The sequence below is a fragment of the Tenrec ecaudatus genome, chromosome 13, assembly GCF_050624435.1.
Source record: "Tenrec ecaudatus isolate mTenEca1 chromosome 13, mTenEca1.hap1, whole genome shotgun sequence".
Classification (NCBI taxonomy): domain Eukaryota; kingdom Metazoa; phylum Chordata; class Mammalia; order Afrosoricida; family Tenrecidae; genus Tenrec; species Tenrec ecaudatus.
Window position 1 is genome coordinate 2,374,720 of NC_134542.1, and position 22,138 is coordinate 2,396,857.

A 22,138-nucleotide genomic window follows, 5' to 3' on the forward strand; every position below is an offset into this window, starting at 1 on the left:
ATGTTACAGAAGTAGACTGCCAGGCCTTTCCTCTTGGGCACAACTGGGTGACCCACCCACTTCAAGGTCAGTCGTGGGTCCACCCAGCAGCATCCTGCACTCAGCTGAGTAGTTTCTAGAAACTTCCACAGCCTCCTGAAGCACAACAGTGCCTGGAGTCCTGTCTTGCTTTCCCCCGCCCCACCCCACACCGAGGCGATGCCCATGTCTCTTGCTCCTGTGGAGGAATTTGGGGTGGGGGCAGAGAGGCTGAGGCCAGAGCTGGGCCGACGTCTTTATTGTCCCTGTGAGATGGAGCGGTACATACAGCCGACAGGCACCTCTTAGCTTGTTCAAAATATCTCAATAAATAAACACATAAGCAACATACACACCTGGCACAGGAAATATGAAAGAGGGTTCACTGAGCAAGTGGTGGAGAGAGGTGTCTCAGGGGCTGGGTCTGGGGAGGAAAGGGGGGGCAGGGCCAGGCCCAGGGTTTACTTGATACCCTCCGGTGGAGGCTGGAGTGGGGGCACTGGGTCCAGTTTCAACAGAATGGTGCAGGAATACATTTCTGTTTTATTAAAAAAATATACATTAGAGGAGGCACTTGGAGGGAAAGCCAGTCCAGCCTTCATCTGTGTGTTCCTGGACCCGGAGATGCTCAGCGGGAAGGGGGCGGAGCGCGTCGCGGGGCAGCCCCCACTCCTCACAGCCCTGACAGAGCAGGGCTGCCCCGTCCGGTTTCCAAGGCTGCAAACCTTCACAGGAGCAGAGCGCAGGGCCGGGTGGGCTCGAACCACCGCCGAGGTGTGCAGCCCAGTGCCGAGGCGTCGCACGCCCAGGGCTACACCCTGGCAGAAAAGGCTGGACAGCGAGGAGGGTGTCAGCGCAGACGCCTCCGCTGGAGCCAGACGGTCACTTCCTCTTGGGAGAAAGGAGGCCGCGAAGTCTCTCCGGGTCAGAGCGGGTGCTGCTGCTCCTCTGGGTGAGAGCAGGGCCCCGGGGGCTCCTGGAGGTGGCCCGGGGCCCAGAAGGCAGGGCCGTGGATGTGTCCGGTCCGGGAGCTGCAGGCGCACGGGCAGTCTGGAAGACAAGGGGAATGGTGAGCCCCGCCCAGAAGCAGCAAGCCCCTGAGACCACCCACCTGGAAAGCCTCAGAGTCTGGTCTGAGGAACCGATCACCCTGTAAGGCTCCCCCGGGTGTAATCCTATGGGATCAGACTGTGGGAGGGGGTTGGAACAGGGAGGGGGGAGAAGTTTCAACCCAGTTATCCTGGGGGCCGGGGGGCGAGGACCAGACTGGGGACTGACGTGCATGGGAGCACACTGTGAACATGTGTGTTGGTGTGAGCGAGTGTCAGTGTGAGCATGTGTGTCAGTGTGTGTGAGTTAGTGTGCTTCTCTGACTCTGAGTGTGTCCGTGTGAGCATGTCAGTCCATGTGAACATTTGTGCCCATGTGAGCATGTGTGTCAGCGTGAGTGTGTGTGTAAGGGTGAGTGCGTGTGTCAGTGTGAGCATGTGAGACTCTGGCGTCACTCAGAATGGACTGTGGGGGTGGGCATCCTCCCCACAATCCCCTGCTCCCCACTTAGCCCCCAGGATGGGGTCTCAGGGTGCGCTGGCCGGGACCTGTGTTGGATAAGACAATGGTCTATTGGAGGTGCTCAGGTAGGCCTCCCCTGTCCCCACTCACTCATGGGCGCAGAAGCAGGCACACGCAAACACATGTGTGCACACATGCACACACGCATCTGTGTTCTCAACTCCAGAGCACTCAAACTCCTAAGCCGCGCTAAGTGGCCCTGGGCTCCCAGTCAAAGGCTGTTCGCTCTCAGAGAGCCTGGTTGTAATTAGGTCATTAATAAGTGGGTGAGCTCAGGGAGGTTAAATGGAAGCCTTCCTCAGGGGAGGAAATCAGAACCGTGTTTGATATATGAGCTGAATCAGGCCTCTGAGGGGAAGCAGAGCATGGCCGTGAAGGGCCAGCAGGACAGGGCGGGGCTGGCCAGGCCTGGTCGGTGGCGGGTCCAGTCTGCTGCTCTGCCCTCGGCCCCAGAGCGTGGGCAGAGCTACGCCATGGGTCCATTAGTCTTCCTGACGGAGAGTCTTGGGCCGGGCCCCCCGATGTCACTCTGTCCCCAGCCACATCTGCAGCAATGTAAGACAGCCGGGGCTAAGTGTCCTGCACATACAAGCCACCTGGAATGGTGTCTGGGGCCGTGTCCAGCTTACCACCCTGCATCTGCCTGCCCGTCTGAAGCGCGCCTGGCCTGGTCTCCCCCACAACACCAGAACAGCCGGCACTGAGAGGTGGGCAGAGGGTCTTCTAGGCCTCCAGGTACCCAGTGTTTAGCCCAGGGCAGACACAGCAGGGGACAGTTCTCCAGAGCAGAGTGAGACCATTGTGAGCTTAAGGGGGAGGGATTTTATTATAAGACCACCCATCTCTCCATCACCTATCCATACACTGATCCATTAGTACTTCTAATATCACCCCATCCATCTATCTGACTCCCCCACGTGCCTGTCAGTGCGGTGGGTTGTGTGTTGCTGAAAGCTATATCACTGGCATTTAAACTGCCAGCAGGGTCACCCAAAGTGACCGGGCTCAGCAGAGCGTCCAGAGTAAGAACAGACAATGGAGAAGGAACAGGCTGCCCACTTCAGAAGAATTAGCTGCAGAAAACCTTACACAGAACATTGAAACACTCTCAGATACAGAAGGCCAAATGAATAGAAGCTAAACATCGTCAGAGGCAGTGCCAGAAGATGAGCCCCGTGGGCCAGAAAACACTCAAAATATGACTGAGGAAGAGCTGCCTTCTCCACCCTATGCATTCATGGATCCATCCAACATCCACCCACCTACTCACACATACATTCAGTCACTTACCCATCCACCCATTCATCCTCTATATACCCATCCGTCCACCCATCCATAGATCCATCTATCTATCCACTCATCTATCCATCCATTCATTCATCCATCTATACATTGCTCCATCCATACATCCATCTCTCTATCCATCTACCCACCTTTTCACACATCCATTCATCTACTTATCTATTCATCCACCCATCCATCCATCTCTCCATCCATCCACCTACTTACTCATGCATACACTCATCTACTTATCCATCCATCCATTCATCCCCCATATATCCATCCACCCATCCATCTACCCACTCACCTATCCATCCATCCATCTCTCCATCCATCCACCCACTCACCTATCCATCCATCCATCCAACCCTCCATCCAGCCACCCACCCACCCATCCATCTACTGGTCTGTTGCCCGCCTGTCCACAGTGAGCATCCCTAGTGGACCATCCATTGAACACCCAAGGCCATGGCTGTTGAGTTAGCCTGAGGACACATCAGAGACCAAGCAGGGGAGAAGCAGCAGGTTTGTACTGAACCCAAAGATAAGGCAAGGTCTTAAGAAGAAACACATGAAGCTCTGCAACCTGAGGGGCGAGAGTGCCCTCGGATGATGTTGAACTTCTTCTGCAAAGGGGACAGTGTCACGGCCAGGGGCCAGGGAGACAAGAACTCTTTCCTCAGACCTTCATACACACTGGCCCAGGACTCTTCCAGTCGAGACCAGAGGGAAGGGAGTGGGGGACCAGGGGGCCAGGACCTGACCATGGAAGGCAGGCACTTGCTCACCGTCCACAGCTCGGTGGGATGTGCACAGCCTATGCTCCCCCTGGCACCCCATTATGGAGAGCCAGCGTGCCCTTGGCCTCCAGGGGCTCCTGTGGTTCCTTAGCTTACTCCAAAGGGGTCACCTGCCACTCTGTGCCTGCCCCCCACCCTCACTCGCTGCAGCTGGAACTGCGGTCCTCGCAGACCCTGGGCTCCTGTGCGCATCAGGCTGGGCAACGTGCCAGGCTCAGTTGCAGACACAACCCACCCGCCCACAGCTTCCACCCATCGCGGTGGATCTGGGACAGGAAAGAAGGGTGGGCGGGTCACGGATGGACCAGGCCTCCTGCTCGTCAGTCTTAGGGAGCAGGGTCCCTCCCCTCGCACCAGAAGCCCCAGCCACAGCCTCCTCTGTCTTGTGAACACAGCTCCTCGGCCACCCCACCCACTCGGTCTCCTCTCACACTTCCCTGTAAATGTGAGCAGACCACAAGAGAGGGAGCCCGGGAGGACGAGGCTATCTTGTCTGAAGGGTGGACAGTACCAATGTGCTGCCACCTGATTGCTCAGGGCGGGGTGGGGGGGGGAGGTGATGGGTATACGTCCACGGTGGTGGAACAATCTGCGGAGGGAATCTCAGGAACACGAAGCACAGGTCAATGGCCCGGAATCACAGTGCAGGAGCTGTGGAATGGGAGGGTGCAATGGAACGAAATGATGGCAGGGGTAACCCCGCGAGCAGGGATGGAGGACGAGCTCCACACTGATGGCGGCCACAGTCGCGCGGCTCTGGTCGGCGTGACTGAGCTGTTGAATGGCCTGACGCGTGGCTGCAGCGCCAGTAAAACTGTTCAAATAAAATGAGGATCCAGGTCATGCCCATGCACAGTGGCACCGGGTCCTTTCCCCTGAGGAACCTCTGCGTGGTCTGAGACACTCACCTTCAGTTAGTCAGCAGCCACGTTTTAAAAACAGAAGAAATAAGGAACCAGATGACCCCAAACCCAAGGCACTGCCCCGGAGTCGATGCCAACTCACAGCGACCCTATAGGGCAGGGCAGAACTGCCCCTGTGGGTGTTTGAACTGCAACTGTTTATGGGAGTAGAAATCCCTGTCTTTCTCCCAAGGAGCTGCTGGTGGTTTTGAACTGCCGACCTTGTGAATTGCAGCCCGACTTGTTTTTTTTTAATTGTTTTCTTAGGGGCTCATACAACTCTTATCACAACCTATATATACGTCAATTGTGTAAAGCACATTTGTACATTCATTGCCCTCATCATTCTCAAAACACCTGCTCTCCACGTAAGCCCTTGGCATCAGCTCCTTATTTTCCTCTCCCTCCCCGCCCCCCTCTCCCTCATGAACTCTTGATAATTTATAAATTATTATTTTGTCATATCTTTCCCTGTCTGAGTCTCCCTTCACCCACTTTTCTGTTGTCCGTCCCCCAGGGAGGAGGTCACATATAGATCCTTGTAATCGGCTCCCCCTTTCTAACCCACCCTCCCTCTATGTTCCCAGTATCACCAATCACACCACTGGACCTGAAGGGATCATCCGCCCTGGATTCCCTGTGTTTCCGGTTCCTATCTGTACCAGTGTACACCCTCTGGTCTAGCCAGACTTGCAAGGTAGTATTGGTATCAGGATAGTGGCGGGGGTGGGGGAGAAGAGGAAGTATTTAGGAAGTAGAGGAAAGTTGTATGTTTCATCGTTGGTACATCGCACCCCGTCTGGCTCATCTCCTCCCCCAGACCCTTCAGCAAGGGGATGGCCAGTGGCAGCCCGCCTTGTAACCACTCTGTTCCTAGCGAACTAGATAGTGATGCAAAAAAAGTAAGGAACGCATCAGAGACCGCCTTCTGGAAGCCCCTGACCCCGCGCGAATGGTCACGGCGAGGGGACAAAAGTAGAATGAAGGGTGGGGAAGGGCTAGCTCATGTGGGGAAGGTCCCGCGCCCCAGGAAAAGCCATGTCCCAGAGTCTAAAGGAACATGGTGTTCCGAGACCCCAAACAAATTTTAAAAACAAACAGGAAAGAGGGGCAACGGAGCCGTGGAGCAGCCCTACTGCTGCAGCCTAACCCCCCAGGGGTTCTCCGAAAGGAAAGGATGCGGGGCATCGGACTAGCAGGGCTGCTTGGCCCTGCGGCCGCTGGGCAAGGACTGCCAGGGGCAGCCTGGCCAGCAGTTTGAGGGACAGAGAACAGCAGCTCGTGGGGCCTCTGAGGCGCAGACCCTCGGGTTGGGAGGGAGAGCGCTTGGAAGGCCCCACAGCACAGCCACCCCATGGGCGTTGCTGCAGAAACACCACATGAGCAAGAGTCCCTTTCCCGACAAAGAAGCAGGACCCTCGCCCTGGGAGGGAGTCTCCCCTGCGGAACACAGACAAAATAATAAACCAGGCCCGGGCTGGGAGAGACGGCAGAATTGGGTGGGGAATTCCCCGGGTCCCCAAAGCCAAGCTAAGGCAGGAGACCCACCGCGAGAAAGGCTGAGGTCTCAGGAACTGTGCCAAGTCCAGCTTCCCACCCCCCTCTGACCCAGCGGTGGACCGGGCGCTCAAAGAGCCGGGCCTACCCCACCACACGGTCTCACGAGGAAGTCCAGCCTCTAAGAGCAGATCCCCCCACTCACGGCCATCGAGTCAATGCCGACTCCCGGAGACCCCCCCTCTGGGGTTCCCAGACTGTGACTCTTTCCGCGAGTAGAAAGCCCCATCTTTCTCCTGCGGAGCTGCTGGTGGTTTTGAATTGCTGACCTTGTGATGGCAGCGCACCACGTCAGCACTACACCACCAGGACACCTTGACCTCCCTTACAGTACTTGGACTCTAAAGACAAGGGCCACTTGCGGTTTCAGTGATTCCAGCTGGTCCCGGGATGCCATCACAACAAAAGGCTGGTCCTCCCTGCCCCGAATGAGAATTGAAAAACCCCCAACTGGCAAATCAAGACACGTTGGGTGCTTGGGTGACACCTGGTCGGGTGTCCTCGGGGACACAGGAAGACAGAGCTGGTGGCACGAAGCACCTCCAGCTCTGACTGGATACACAGGAACGTGGGGTTGTCTCCCCACAGCTCCTGCAATCCTGGGGTGCCCCTGAAACCCTCTGAGCTAGGGTCCTGAGCTGCCTGCATCCTGGCACCGCTGCCTAAGGGCTGTGGCTGTGGGGAAGTGGCTTCACCTCTCTATGCCTCTGTTTCCCCATCTGCAGAACCACCACCCCCCTACCCCCAGTCGGGGTCATCAAGTGGCTCCACTTTACCCACAGAGACTGTGATCTATTGACCCCCTGCTTTGGGACAAGTCTGTGCAAAGCTCACCGTGCAGGCCACGAATTCAGGAAATCAAAGATGCCTGGAAACATTCAGTGTGACAGAGAACAGACCACATGACCCTCTGCCTCCACCACCCAGAGACCAGAGCACTAGATGGTGCCCAGCTCCCAAGACGGACAGTGTGGAAGGGCCCACCTTAGGAGGTCAGAGTCCCCTGAGGAGCCAGGCTGGCTGGTCAGAGAGAGACCAGTGGGACTCCAGAGGCCAAGGCCCTTCGTCACGCTTCAGGTCTGGAGATGAATTCTCGCCGTGACTCCGTCAGAATAGGAGCACGTGGAGGGCAGGTGAGGACCGTCGGCCAGGTGAGGGCACGGGCGGCAGTTATTTCTTAAGCGAGTTGGGAAGGGAGGACGCAGGCAGGAGGGGATGGGCACAGTGAGTGGAGGGTACCGCAGTGCATGAGATCAAACACTGAATCTGGAGTGTGGAGCATGGAACTGATTGGATTGTAAATCCGAGATGTCGTATCACACAGAAAATTGAAACAGGCAATTTGGGGGTGGGGGGGAAGGCGAGGGTGTTAACTGTACCCGTGCTTGGAGGTTAAATGGTGTGACCTGCAGAAAGCTGGTCCTGGTCCTGTCCGGGGACAGCCAGGGATGTTCCGGTCCCTGGACCTGTTTCCTCGTCTCCAGCTGTGTCTAGAACAGTGTCTGGAGCACAGTAGCTGCCCTGCTGGACAAAGGATTCAGACAGACCAGGAGCTGCTGTCCCTGTAAAAGTGGGGCCAGCCCCTCTGTGACTCTGGGGACATACCGCTATTAACAAGGGGCCCCGCTCAGTAGGGGCAGCCCAGAGGTGAGAGGCAAGGTCTCCTGGCCTGGCCCAACCCAACCTTAAGAACAGAAACCCTAGTGTCAGTGAGTCAGTTCTGACTCTCAGTGACCCTGTGGGATGGAGCAGACCTGCCTCTATGGGGCGGAGCAGAGCTGCCCTGTGGGACAGAGCAGACCTGCCTCTATGGGGCGGAGCAGAGCTGCCCTGTGGGACAGAGCAGACCTGCCTCTATGGGGTGGAGCAGAGCTGCCCTGTGGGTTCCCGACGTCATCCTGACAGAGCAGGCTGTCACAGCCTTCTCCTGAGGTTCTGACTGCTGACAGATGGGGCTAAGCCTAGCTGAAAGAAGGCAATCATCCTCAGTCACCAGCCAGGGTGGGCCTGTGGGAGGACCCTGGGAAGGGTGGCTGGCCCAGACCAAGCAGGCGGAGGGTGGCCAGCCTGGAGGCTCACCCCCAGACCAGTCCCCTATGCCAACCCTTCCTACCTCTCCAGCCTAGTGAGCTTCCTGCCCATGTCTGTGGCTGCTTCCTCTTCATGGCGAACGGAAAGGTTGTAGTTCAAACCTGACAGTGGCACCTGGAGATGTGTCCCTGTGAGGGTGGCAGCCAAGAAGGTGCCCTGTCACGGGGGGCAACCAGGAGGGGGTCATCAGCTTGATGGCACTTGGACTATGCCCCTGGTCCCGGAGAGGCATGGCGGTCCTAGCCGTATATACCCCGAGACCCGGAGGACCAAGGCGGGAGACCAGGTGCCTCATGTCATCAGGATGGGAGCAGGCTGGCTGGCACCCGTGCCTGCCCCTACATCCTGGTGAGAAGAGGGCACCGAGCAGGGCTGGTGGTGCCCACTGGGCAGCCATGCTGTGAGCCCTTTCCAGACAGGGCCCCCAGGGCCGGGGTGCCTGACAAGGGCCCCTTGGCTTGCTGTGCACATCAGGCAAGAGTGTGGAGCAATGCTGGGTCCTAGGTCTGGCCCCGGAGGGTGAGCTGGTAGCTTTAACTTGGACACATGGACTCCACGTCCTCTTGGGACAGGCCAGCGTGAGCGGGCAGGGGGCACGCACATATGGACACAGAGTTGGGGGCTGGCTGAGCCTGTGGGCTGTGGGTGACAACCAGAAGACCCCTCCCCCAAATGGGCTTCTTCTTTCCATGGGGAGCTTTGAGGTACCTACTGGGGGCTCTGCCTGCAGGCTGCTGTCTCTCCTGCCAGCCTGGAAGTGCCTGGACCACCTGTCCCCACCACCACCCTGTCCAGAGATGAGGGAGAGGGGAAGCGGGGGAGGGAGGGAGCAAAGTGGCCGGCTTTCAAAGCAGGACATAGCTGGCCTCTCTGGGGCCAGAGTCAGAGGGAGGCAGGGGCGGAGCTGGGGTGGAGATCCCTGGGGCCCTGACCAGGGCAGGCTGACCAGGGAGTGAAGCAAGCAACAAGGTAGCCACCCCATGGGAGGGTGTGGGGCCTGCCCTCTGGGATATCCAGGCCCTGGAAAAACCGAGGGGCAGTGGTCCAGCTGTTCCTGCTGGCCGCTAGGTGGGGGGGGGGGAGTGTGGCCAGGAGGGAGGGGCTGCCTCCCTCTCCAACTGTGTGTGGCCTGGGATGCCCAGAGGGGCTGCAGGATGGAAAGGGCGCCACACCACAGCGAGGCTTTGCATGCCCTGCCCTGCAGCTGTCCTCTGAAAGGCAGAGAGAGGGGGACATCGGGTCAGAGTGGCCCCTGTGTGCAGAGAAGGACCTGGGTATCCTTGGGAAGGGGGCGGGGTGCGCTCCGTGACAACCCTGATACTGCACCATCCTGACAGTTCACCACGGCTGCCCCCCACTCCCCATGACAACCCCCCCCACCGTAAGTGGTCACAGGGCAGCCCCAGCCCCTCTTTCATAGGCTGCTGAGTCCTTTCTGAGTCAGAAGAACACACAGCCCAATTGTCCTGAGGTGGTGAACACTAAGGATGCACTACACCACCAGGCCCCTGGGCAGTCAGAGGGGGTGCCACCCACACAGAGGTAAGCAGCTGCCCCCCCAGCCTTCTGAGATGATCCTGCTCAGGGGTCCAGCAGGTCTGAGCGTGCCTTTCCTGAACGCTGGGGCCGGGGTGCTGCAGGGCACAGAGCCCGGCCGCCTGACCCCTGGCTGGCCTTCTCTGCGTGAGAAGCAGGGAGCCTGCTCGAACGCTTGGTCCCAGGCGAGGCTCGCTGGCCCAGCTTCAAGGGGAGGGAGGGCGGGCCCTCATGCTGGGAGAGCCGGCCTCAGGATTGGCTGCCTCGGGAGGAAGGCCTGGATAGCCACCAGGGGAGAGGGCAGGTGGCTCTGGGGGGGGCACGGAGGGCCAATAGGGGCCAGTCTTGGGGAGAAGCCTGGGAGTTACAGAGGCTGCAGGACCCCGGTCAGACTCGCCGTTTCCTGATGAGTCACAGGCATGGACTGGGAGCTCCACGTGAGGCCAGTGGCCCAGCCAGGGGAGCCCTTGGGAATGCCATCACCACGAGGTCTGGCAGGACACAGGTGGGCTAGGCGGCCACCCCGCAGGGCCGTGAAACCGCCCAGTCAGAGTTGCAGAACTGGGCACACAGAGGGGGCTCACTCAGGTCCCCAGAGCCTGCAGATTGTGGGCACCCACAACCTGGGACCCAAGCGGAGCCCAGTGACACCAATGGATGCTTCAGACAGAGCATGCATGGAGATGTGAAGAGACACCACCCACCACCCCCGCTGAGACACAGTGCAGGCTGGTGGCCACGCCCAGGACAGCTCTGGCCTTACCCAGCCCACCCTTCCAGGGGGGTGGGGGGTGGGGGGTTGGGGCTGACCCCACACCTGGCACTGGAACAAAAATGTAGACAGCATCCGAATCAGGTGCAGTGAAAACACCCAGAGTCCACTCCAAGTCCTCGTGGGGCAGTGGCCAAGCGTTCGGCTGCCTTAGCCAAAAGGTTGGCAGTTTGAACCCACCGTAGCCCATGGGAGAAAGATGAGGCAGTGTGTCTCCAGAAGCCAGCAGGCCCGGGAGCCCCTGGGGTAGCTCTGCTCGATCCCACTGGATGCTCTTTAAGACCCATGGTCATTCTGCTTACTCCCTGCCATCACGATGCTTCTGCCTCACAGAAGCCCCAGAGAACAGACTGGAACTGCCCCCAAATCTTTACAGGATTGGACCAGCTCACATCCCTCCTATGGGGCCCCACAGTGAGTGGGTTCCAATCACTGACTCCGTGGTCCGCAGCCCAATGGGTAACCTGGGACCATAGCATATAAACGCAGCATAAGTACAGTATCAATAACAGCAAAATACAATACATGCTATAACAAGGGGCTACAAGCAGCACGTGACAACAACAACAACAACAAAGCTTGATGCTGACTCACAGTGACCCTCCAGGATGGGGTAGAAGTGCCCCTGTGGGCTTCTGAGACTATAACCGGTTACGGGAGTAGAAACCTCATCTTTCTTCCAAGGAGCGGCTGCTGGTTCTGAACTGCTGACCTTGTGGTTATCAGCCCAGTGTGTAAGCACTGTACCACCAGAGCTCCCTGTATCCTCCTCCTCATCATCCTAACAAGACATAAACATTCCCAAAGGGAAGGTGACAATTACATCTTGGGGAGTCTGGGGGACTCCACCAAGAACGTGTGACGTTGCTTGGTCTTCAAGGAGGTCTGGAGGGGCCTGTGGGTAGAACCTTCAAGGAGGGGCTTGAAGGAGGTGAGTGTGTTGAGGTGATGACAGATGGTGGCTGCAAAGGGGACAGGCAGGCGGGTTCTGCAGGGTGCCTGCCCACAGCGCGCAGTGAAAACTCCAAGCCACGGGCAGGTGTGCCGCACAGGCCATGCCGGGATGGGCTGGAAGCATGGCTGAGGGCAGAGGGAGTCCCCTATGATGGGGTCTTTAGTTGGGGGGCTCCTGCAGGGGTCCAGGAGAGAGGTAGCAAGGGCTAGAGCAGGCTGCGGCCGCCGCACCGTAGCAGTAGCAGGCAAGGCGGGAAGAGGCTGGCTGTCTGAGGGTGGGGTCTCCAGTTTGGGTGGGTGGGGGCTGCACTGCAGTGAAGGAAACAGGAGAGCAAGAGAAGGTACCTGGGGGCCACCTGACGCCTGGGCGGTCAAGCTGAGTGAGAGCCTTTCAGGGTAAGCCGCAGTTTCGGTTCCCTCCACAGAGGCTGTTCAGGTCAAAGACCCCATAAGTGGGGTGGGCTCTGAGCCCCGTGTGAAAGGCATCAGCTGAGGAAAAGGCCAGGCTCTGTCCCCTCCTGTGCTGGACAAAGAACAGCACTCCGGGCAGAAGCATGGCTAGCTTTGTCGGGCCTGCACCGGGTCTCGGATTCCTATTCTCCAAGGAACAGGACCCGGGGCCTGGGTGGTGCAGTGAGTGCCTGGCTGCTGACTGAAAAGCCAGGGGTTCAAACGCACCCGCCGCGCAGCAGGAGAAAGACAGGGCCGCCTGCTGCCCCAAAGACACCTTCTCAGAAACCCTCGGGGCAGCTTGACTGTCCTTCGGGGTCACTGTATGTCAGCAGCACCTTCTCATCTGGACTCCTAATGGCAGCAGAACGGGTGTTTGCAGGGGGGGGGGGGGGCGGCGCACAAAGGAGGCTGAGAACAAACATTCTAGCAACAGTGTTTCAGAAATGGCAGGATTCAGGAGCCATGGCGCCCCCTGCTGCAGGGAGGACCCTATGTCCGAAAGGGGAAGGACAAACGAGATTCACCAGTGACTAGGGCAAGGCCCCGGAGGCCGTTCAAATCCACACAGAGGGACCTCAGAAGAGAGGCCTGGTGGACCACTCTGTGGAGGGGTTCCCAGAGCCGGAAAGCCCCATGGGCCAGGCCTGCTTTGGGCACATGGTCAGTCAGTGTGACAGCAGCTGCTGGCGTTTGGGTCTCAGAAGGCTGAGCAGGGATGGATGGGGAGGGCCCATCAGCTGCGGTCTTCCACACGAGCAGGACACCGGGTAAGGGTCCGGATGCACTGAACAAGAGCTGTGGGTGATGGGGGCAAGACAGGACCCCCACTGTCCACACGGGGCTCCGCTGATGGCGCCACGGTCATGGGACAGTCCACGCTGGAGAGGCCCGTAAGCAGGCTTTGGGAAGGGGTGCCCCCTGCGGGGACCTGCCCTCGGCGCAGTAGCGGAGGACCCAGGATCAAGCCCAGGGTGTCCGGAAGCCAGGGCCTGCGCTCTGAGGGCCCACACCCCATCAGCTCCGAGGGTGGAGCCCGAGGTTTAGGAACCTACAAACCTTTCTGCACGGCGTCCCATGAACACTTACAAACACGGGCTCATAAGACGCGCCGAGGGAGGAAGCAGCTCCACACGCAAGGTCAGCTCTCGGCATCTGAGCCCTGCCCCCCCCCCTTGATTCCTTCCCTGGCCTCACCTGTGCCACGAAGACAGCTGTCAAAGTTGAAGCCACTCACAGGCACAAGGGCACCTATCAGTCGGTCAGCGGGTGGCGCCATGGTGGCTGGCGTGTGACGGTGACCCTGGAAGGCATTTCAAATAGCAGCAGCAGGGCTACCCAGGGTGGGCGGGTTTCGGTGGAGCTTCCAGACCAAGACAGGCAGCAGGCGGGGCAAGGGCAGGCTTAAGAAACTGGGCAGGTGACCACCAAACAGCACTGAGTGGAGAGCCGGGAGGTGAGGGCCTTCGGCTGGAGCCACTCCTGGCACGAGCGGCTGCAGGAAATGGGCCGAGAGTCGTGACGATGGAGCAGGACAAGCCGCATCTCCCTCTGTGGGATGAGGGGGCTTCAGAAAGTCCGTGGAAAAAACAGAACTAAGAGATCAAGCAGTTTTCCCATGAACTTTCTAAGGCCCCTCAGGAAGAGATGAAGCCAAGCCGACGGGCACTGAAAACAGTAAACACGGGTGGATCTCACCAGACAATCTGTTTCCCATACAACCTGTGTAAAAGATGCTCATTTAAGCAGACAAACCCCCTACTGATGGAGGAAAGGACTGAGACTATGACCCACTCCAAGTCTCTAGCAGCCCTGGTTCCGGCTGAGCCATGTGGGTACGGTGGGCTTGGAAAGCCACAGGACACAGGCGGGCCTGGCCAGGAGAGGGTCTTAGAGACCCTGCCGGATCCCATGGCTTCTCGAGAGCTTGTGGGAGAGCTGCTGGGACATAGTTAACCAACTGTGTCTGCAGCTGGGCCCAGGCCTCTCTCCGGCTCCCAGCTCACGCTTCCTTTCAGCCTCTGCAGCGTTGCACCACGGGAGCTAAGCTGGCAGATGCATCGATGGATTAAGAAACCGACCAGCACACACTCAGGGGTTAAAGCCTTTGCTCCAGTTGTGGTGAACTCGGCCCAGGGAAGCCTGGGAGGGTGATAAAAACACCGCCCGGCAGAAAATCGAAGTGCAATTGAGGGCAATCCGGAGACCAAATGATGAGAAGAGCTGTGTGTGGTCCTTGGCCGAGGCTCGGAGAGCCCGGGGCGGGAGGAAGACACATCCTGGGGACATGGACTTCGGCATCTGAAGAGGCAGGGCGGGGTCAGCGAGTCACTGGGCTGGACCGAAGTGTGTATCTGAGGCCTGAGGAAGCCCCCAGGGCTGCCTGGCAACAGCTCACGTGAAGCCAAGGGTCCCCAGAGTCCCCGATCAGAGGATGGGCTCTGCCCGTGTCAGTCCACCGAGTGCCATCCAACCTCACCACAGTCACCCCGTGCCCTCTGACCAAACTAAGCAGAGAACCTAGTGCCCCCCAGCGACATCAATGACCGCCACCGTGCCGTCCGACCACACCAGTCGGCTAGCACAGTGCCACGCAAGACTGCCCAAGGGCCACGCCATCGCCATCCAAGCTCACCAGATGGCCGACCTAGCACCATCGACTTCTCTACGCAAAGACCATGCTCAGGTTTCATGGCCACCGGAGCTGGAGACAAGCCGGTGAATGGCAAGCCACTCCACTCACCAAACCAGAGTTCAAACCCTGGCTTGGCAGTCTCGGCTTCAGCGAAGGTCCCTGGTGACAGTTTTTGCTCAGCTGCTAACTGGCACTTTGGGGGTTCACCCCCCCCACTGCTGTCAGCAGTGTCATGGAAGGACGGTCTGACAACCTGTGCCTGTAAGGCGATGGCCAAGACTCCCTCGGGAGCATTCTCGCAGGGTGACCGGCGTTGGACTCTAATCGCCCACACCGAGCGGGCACAGCTCCGTTACAGGCTCTCTGAGTCCTACTGCCAGTCCAGGGGGTCTCCTGTACTCACTGGCTGACATCGCGCAGCAGGAGAGGCGTCTGAGACCCCAGGGCCGGCAATTCCCAGTGCACCCCATCAGCCAGCAGGGAGAAACGGGTGTCTGCACTTTTTCTTATCTCTGGACCCTGCGTGCTTTTCCGCACAGCAAAGCAGCCCCTGCGCTCGCTCCCCTCACCCCGCCCCCGCCAGCTCATAGCCCCCTCAATTGGACACTATGCCTGTGCGTCCCAAACCACACTCACTGCTATCGGGTCCATGCCGACTCCTGGCGACCTCACAGGACAGGGCCGCTCTGCCCCTATGGGTGTCCAACGTGACACTTCTTCACGGAGTAGAAAGCCTCATCTTTCTCTTGAGGAGCAGCTGGTGGTTTCAAACTGCTGACCTTGGGATTAGCAGCCTATCTTATAGCCCACGGCACTGCCCGGACTCCTGCGGAGCCCCCCAGTCTTGGGAGGAAAGTGTGGCCATCTGTTTCTACCAAGATGGCAGCTGGGGCAGTTCTCTGTCCTCCCTGGTCACTGAGGGTCAGAACGAACCGGATGGCCGTGGGCTTGGACCTGGGAGTCTCTCTGGAAGCCGGCCACTGTGTTTGAACCCATCAGCCTTACAGTGGACAGTCCAGTGCTTAACCATGGCCCTACCACTCCCCCAAATCAAGCCCCTGCAGCGGAATTGGCTCCTCTATGGTACAGGACAGAAGGGCCCCAAAGCATCTCTAAGCCTGGCAGGCAGAACAGTGGCAGCCCATCCCCCCCTCCCACAGAGCAGCTTGTGGACACTGACCTTGACCCTTCAGGGGCCCTGGGGCCCCTTCATGTCCTGCTGCCAGGGCCACTGTCTGACATGACGGCAGGGCCCACCCGATCCTGGGGAAGTTGGGCCACGTGCAGTCTAGTCTGAGCAGCGCGGCAGCAGTGCCGGCTGCCTCCAGCTGCAAAGACTCTGGGTGCTGGCAATGTTTGGTAGTGGGGTCGGGAAGTTCCAGTCTGGAAGGGTGGTGGGCTGACAGCCCCCGAGCCCCGGCAAGCTTCATTTGGTCTCCATGGGAGCACTTAGGTTGCTCAGGGGTCCTTACACCCAGACCGCCCCAGCACGTCCCTACCCCCCACCCCGGGACAAGCACACGGGTGCAGAGAGACCTCAGCGACCGGCAGATAACAACCCGGCATGGACAGCCACATCCCTGCACTTTCACCCACTGAATGAAGTCAGCCTCCGGGCGGTCTCTGTTTTCCAAATGTTTCCCAACAGCAAGTAAGGAACAGAGGGGAGCCCCCGGTGAGCCCACAGATTCCTAACCAGTGAGGGATCCTGGATGTTTTTTCTGCAGGCGCAAATCCATCCTACGGTCATGGACTTTTGTTTCCAGAGCGTTTTTGGAATAGAAAGGAAGGAGGGAGGGGCCCCAACCGATTCAACATTTCCCTAGCCCTCACGTGTGTCCTGGGCCAGTGGGGGACAGAAACAGGCTGCGGCTGCTGGTCTGAGACACCGTCGAGTGTCGAGTGTCTGAAAACAGCCCGCGCGGGAGGGAACGCGTTGCCTAGCCGGCTGGAGTGGCTGCTGGGCTTCAGAACTTCCTCTCGGGCACTTCCTGAAACCGCTGCCTCTCGTCCCTGCCAGACTTCCCTGAGGCCACCGTCACCAACAGCCCTGGAGGAATTGGGGGCTGAATTCAGGGGGGAGGCCCTTCCTCGTCGTCGTTTCCGGTTTCTTGGTGTTCCTGGGTTTGCAGCTGCATCTTTGGGGGAAGGGTCGCCCTCCCCACATCTCGGTGACTCTCTCCCCCTGTCGTGTGCAGACACCCTTCCCGTGGGACCGGGGCTCACAGCTCATGCCCCTGTGGACCCACCCAATGACCCTGCCAAGCCCAGTCGTGTTCACAGGGGCAGGGGCCTGCTCTGAGACACGGAGTCGCCGTGGGCGGGAGCTGATGGATGGCACGGGCAGGGGTTGGCCCATGGAGGTCAGCGTCTCTGGGGCGGTGGTCAGTTGGAGCCAAGCATCTGAGGAAAACAAGAGCCCTCTGACAGGGGCGAGGACCTGCTCAATTGGCCGGGACTCCTGAGCTGGCCAGAGGGTGGCCGCCTCACAAAGCCAACGAGGGGTCGCTGACTCAGGGGTGCCAGGGGCTCTGAGAAGGTCTTCCCTGAGCCCAGATGGAAAGACCAGTTCCAAGCCCTGCCAGAGGCCCACCTCCCCTTCTGATGCCCCCCAACCAACATCTGTCTGTCCCGAGAGATGGTGCAGACATCCGGGCAGCCCTAAAGAGTTCAAGCCGAACCCACCCAGACTCACACACGACCCTGCCAGCAAGCAAGGAGGAAGGGGGGCGGGGGGAGACGAGGAGTCAGCAGGCCGTCAGAAACGAAGCTGCATTAAAACACCCTGGACCAGAGAGAGGATTTGTAGGGAGCGTGAGATGGTTATGCTAAGAGCGAGTTACACTAAGAAACCGTGGTCCACAGAGCCCCAGGCTGAGTGAACAAACAGACGAAATCGGGCCCACCTTGTGGGCTAACAGTTATGATTGAAAATGAAACAAAAACAATAGCAAATGGGGTCGTTGGACTTGAACACCTGGCACGTGAATCACAAACGGCTCCCTGCGTGCATTTCTCCGGGGACGGGTCTGGGGTTCTGTCTCAGGGGGTGAAGCCAAGCGGAAGCCTCCCTCCTGACCCTTCCTCTTGCATTGCCCCCGGTGCCTCTGAGGGTCTGCCGGTGAGAGCACCCAGCCTTGCCGTGCCGTCCCTGCGGTACAGCCATGCAGGAACTGCCTGCCCAGCTGCTCCATCGGTCTGTGGCCCCGTGGTGGCTTGTGATGCTGGAAGCCAGGCCACTGGTCTTTCAAAGGCCAGCAGGGTCTGTCTCCCCGCGGGAACCGGCCTCAGCAGAGCTTCCGGACGGAGAGCAGACTCCGGAGATGGAATCGGCTGCCCACGTGGGAGGTACCAGCTGCTGAAAACCTTCTGAGCAGCAGAAGGCGGCCCCAGTCTGAGGCCACCCCGGGGGCCTGGGGGTGTCCTGGTTTTGAGCTGGGCTGCAGACTGCAAAGGCAGGGCCACCAACCACTGCTCGGGACGATGGCAAGGCTTTCTACTCCTGAAAATAGTGATTGTCTCCGAAACCCCAGAGGGGCAGCTCTACCCTGGCAGTGGCCCACAGGATAAAGGAGAACTGCCTGTGGGGTGGCCAAGGCTGCCAACCTCTCTGCAGGAGCAAACAGCCTCCAGTCTCTCCCTAGGGGCAGCTGGCAGGTACGAACCGCCATCGGGCCTTACCAACGAGGCCTAGCTGGGTCATCCCTGTAGATTTCTGCGCTGTGCCCACTGTCGTTTTTGCCTGTGGACAATGGACAGAAGCAAGCTGCAGGCCTCCATGCCCACCGTTGCTCATGGGCAAATAAAGATGGCCGCCTGCCAGTGTCTCTCGGGACTGGTGCTGCCTTTGGGGGTCGGGGCCTCTGGCAGCAGGAAACGCCCCCTCCTCTCCAAGCACAACCCCCACCCCATCCCCACCCCTGTCTGACAGCCTGCTTTCCTCCTCAGGGGTGAGGCTCCGAGGCCCCAGGGGGAGGTGGTCCACCGTGCACTCCCCCCTCCTCTCAGCTGTAGGCCGGGATGGGGTCTCCGTGGCCCAGGGGTCCTGAGAACGCTGGAGAGGGGGTGGCATGTGAGCTGTCGCAGGAACAGGGCTTCCCAGAGGAGGAGGAGGGTATCTGAGCGGAATTCAGATCCTCCCCAGGGAGAAGGCCGAGGGAGCCCCTCCCAGGGACAGGCCCGAAGTAGGTCCACGGTGCCTGGTGCCTGGTAGCCCCAGAGGACATGATCCATCAGAGACAGAGGGAAGCCTCAGTGAGGCTCCAGGATCAATGTCCCCTGCCAAGCTCCCTCTCCAGCCTCCCTACGACCCCTCGAGGGGCGTTCTAACCCCGAACCCTCTGAGAGACCCCTAGAACACTATGTGACTCGTATTCTAAACCTCCTTCCCCCCACCCCCTGCCCCCGGCCTTTCTCCAGCACTCCAACATGTGTGCTTCCATAGCAACAAAAGGAGAACCCCAGCAACGAAACCCACTTCATCCAAATGCCAATGGCCTGAGGTCAGAGCAGAACTGCCAGTCTCCACAGGAGCGTCTGACCAGGATTTTCCCTGCTGAGCGGCCGCTGGGCTCCAACCAGCCACCTCTGCCTCACAGCTAGACCCTCCACCACCAGACTCCTTGGTTTATGGGTTAAAAAAGCCAGTGTGTCCGCTCCAGCTCATAGCAGCCCTGGCTAGGGTTTCTCAGACTGTCGATGGCAGACAGCCTCATTTTCCCCCCACAGAGTAGCTGGTGGGTTTGAACCACCAACCTTGTAATCAGCAGACCAATAGCATCAGGTAAGCCAGAGAGGCTCCTTGGGGCCCAGCATCTGCAAAACTTTGAAGATGAGTGAGGTGGCGTGACGTGCCCCCAGGATGGCCAGGCTCTGGGCTGCCCCCACCCGGGTCCCAGTCTCCCCACCCTTCAGTGGGAAGCCACGATCCACGGGGGCATCCATGACAGCAGGAGTATGTCCAGCAGCCCCCTCCCGGCAGGTCACTCACAGAGGGGAGAGGGAGGTAGAGAAAGTGCAATGCCCACCCTCCTCCCCCGAGAGCCTTGTCCCGGCCGCTGAGGGGTCAGCAGGGAACAGTCAGAAGGAAGGTTCCTTGAGGAATGTCCACATCCACCCCCCCCATATCCACTCCCCCCCCCCGTCTACCTCCCGCTATGTCCACCTACCCCCCATCCACCTTGCCCCAAGTCCACATCACCCCAAGCCCAAGTCCACCTTGCCCCAAACCGCCACACCCTGGTCCTCCAGTCAGCCCAGGCCTGACTGAACCCCCCCACCCCCTTCTCCAGCTCTGACGATGGATACCCTCTCCAAGCCACCTCTACTTCTGCTCCAGGCCCCGGGCCTGACACCTGCACACCGGCCAGCCAACCCAGCAGCCTACCGGCGAGGCCGAGAGGAGAAGGCCTCTGGCAAGTTGCTGGGCCTAGAAACTTGGACGGCCACTGCGGGGGTCAACGGAGCCCTGGTGACCCAGTGGTTGCAGCGGGACTGCTACCTGCTAGTCACCTGGTCGGCAGTTCTAGACCAGAGAGCGACCATGTCGGAAACCCACAGGAGCCGCTCTACCTGGTCGGGAGGGATGTGGTGAGTTGGCATTGACTCGGCGGCAGTGAGGTTTTTTAGGATGGGCAGTGGCAAGAGTCCTAGTGGTACAATGATTAAGCACTCCACTGCAACCGGACAGGCTGGCAGTTGAAAGCCACGGGGCTGCTGGGAGAGAGACCCGGCGGTCAGTTTGCACTCCGAGGTCGAGTCAGGCTGGACACAGCCCTGAGTGGGAGGGGCGGGGCAGGACCAACGTCCCCTGCTGCTGTACACCGGGCGGCTGAGAGTGGAAACATGCTCAGCGGAGCGCTTCCCCGTGTGGACACAGGACCGGGGTCCTAGGGGACCCCTTGCTGGATAGAATGGAGTTCAGGTATCGCTGAGAGAATCTCCACCTGGGCGGAAGCCCAGCACAGCCCAGAGGGGCCAGCACCATCCCCAAGGCCAGCCTCCATCGCCGGCATCATGGAGGGGCAGAGACAGAGGAAGGCCCTCGACTGGATGGACTGAGGTCACACGGGCTGCAGCCATGGGCTCACGTGTAAGAACAACTGAGAGGCTGGCGCTGGGCGGAGGTGCGTCTCATTCTCCTGTCCCTCGGGTCTGTCGCTGCGAGTCAGACCCACCTGTCTCAGGGAGACCTGGAAGGAGAGAGATGCTGCAGGATGGGTCCGTGACGGACCACCACGGGAAAGCCCCTGGGGCGATACAGTCGTGGGCGGCTTCCCAGTGCACAGTAAGCGGTGGTGGCATCAGCCTGGCATCCCGTGGTGTGCAATCGCACTGTGAGCGTGGAATGGTGTGAGGATGCCGTGTGTGCATACGCCACCAGGCAACTCTCGCAATGCAGGGGCCACCTGCCTCCCCTCTGTGCAACACGCAGAGGGAGGCCCAGTAGAGGCACCATTGTTTCTGCGTTCAACAGCGGTGCCACCGCCGGGTCAGCTGTTTGAAACCACCAGCCCCTCTGAGGGAGCGAGGCAGGCGAGGCTTCATACACGTGCAAGGGGTCACAGTCTCAGAAACCTCGGGGGACGGTTCTACCCTGTCCTGTTGGGGGGCTGTGAGTCAGCATTGACCCGATGGCAGTGAGTGAGCGAGTCACCAGGCAGCAGGAGCTCTCGGTTACACGGCGGGCTGTGACGAGGTCAGCAGTTCGAAACCACCGGCTGCCCCTTGGGAGAAAGAAGAGGCTCTCTACCTCTGAAAGAACTGCAGTCTTGGAAACCCACATGGGGCGCTGACTCAGAATGCACTTGGTGTCAGGGAGCTACAGGGTGCAACACCCTCACTTTGCATGTCCAATAGATTATCGGTGTGTCCCCCAAAACAGACATCAGAGGAGAGATCCGAGGAAAACCTGGCTCCCGAGGTACCCCCCCAAGGAAGGAGGCGCCCAGTATGTGGCGGGGAAGCACAGACCACCACGCGCCCAGCCCCAGTTCTGTGCTGCTACGCCTGTCTTTTCTTCTCCCTCCTCTTCTTCCTCATCTTCTATCCCTTATTCCACTCCTCCTCCTCCGCCTTCCTCGTCTTCATTTTTCACTTGCTCCTCCTCCGCCTTCCCCCTCCACAGCGATGTCCCCATGCCGACTCTGGGCTAGAGCAATGTAGGACAAAGTGGAGTGTCACGGGACCATGAGCAGCAGGGAGGGCCGTCTCTAGGGACTGGGGTGGACTCTGATCAATGGGCTTTGTGGGGCCAAGTGTCCAGTGTCAGCCAAACAGTCCAGGCAGTCTGGGAGGAGAGGCACCGAGCTCGCGCGAGAACTGTTTTCTGAGGAACAGAGAATGGCGTCATCCTTTGCACGGCCACCACAGCTGCTCCTGATGGGCCTGGCGGTCACCAGCCTCGTGAAATCACACACTGGACAACCTGCCGGTGTTAGTCCGGGTAGACTAGAGTAGAGAAACTAATCCAGGGAGACTCATATGTGCGTAAGAGAGACTTTTATATCAAATTGAGTTAGTATCAATTAATTTTATATTAAGAAACCATCCCAGCCCAGTCCAGATCAAG

The 22,138-nt window shown here is 59.3% G+C and overlaps 1 protein-coding gene across 1 annotated transcript in view; it reads right to left on the reverse strand.

Moving 5' to 3' along the window:
- Positions 1-267: 267 nt before the first annotated feature.
- Positions 268-22,138, reverse strand: part of TWIST2 (twist family bHLH transcription factor 2) — a 45,003-nt gene continuing 23,132 nt past the window's right edge. Inside the window, exon 2 of the mRNA XM_075529562.1 lies at positions 268-1,068. The gene's annotated coding sequence lies outside the window, so the exon portion shown is untranslated. The remainder of the gene's footprint in view (positions 1,069-22,138) is intronic.